Genomic DNA, 653 nt, shown 5'->3' with positions numbered 1-653 from the left:
CACAACAAGGGGCACAAAGTGGGAAAGGAAAGATCCCGTGAGGAAAAACTTCTTTACTGTGAGCGTGGCAGAGCACTGGAACAGGCTGCCAGAGGTGGGAAGTCTGCTTCTCTGGAGATGTTCGACATCCATCTGGACTCCTGGACCTGCTGCAGGGAATGGGCTTTAGCCTGGGGCTAGGCTCCATGTTCCCAGAGCTCCCTTCCATCCCCTACGATTCTGTGACAGTGACAGGACAAGGGGGAACGGTTTAAAACCAAATGAGAGATTTAAATTTAGGTTAGGAAGAAATTCTTTACTCAGAGGGCGGTGAGGCCCCTGGTGCTGCCCATAGAGCTGTGGTGCCCATCCCTGGAGGTGCTCGAGGCCAGGTCGGATAGGCTCCGCGCAACCTGGTGTGGGGCACCCAGCCCATTGCAGGGATGAGGAGCAGATGTGTGCCTTAAGGTCCGTCCCAACGCAGCCATTCGGGCACCGTTGAACTCCCCCACACACGCGCTTTTCCCGCGCGCGGGCGCAGCCCTCAGACATTCCCTCCCCTCCCCATCCCCTCACGTCCGCCGCTTCCCGACATGCACCGCGGCACCGCCGCTCCGCGCCCGCTCTCCCCGGGCCCCGCGGCCGCCGCCTTCTCCCCCCCTCCTCCCTCCGCC

The sequence above is a fragment of the Meleagris gallopavo genome, chromosome 1 (genome assembly GCF_000146605.3).
Source record: "Meleagris gallopavo isolate NT-WF06-2002-E0010 breed Aviagen turkey brand Nicholas breeding stock chromosome 1, Turkey_5.1, whole genome shotgun sequence".
NCBI lineage: Eukaryota > Metazoa > Chordata > Aves > Galliformes > Phasianidae > Meleagris > Meleagris gallopavo.
This window is presented reverse-complemented; position numbering follows the sequence as displayed.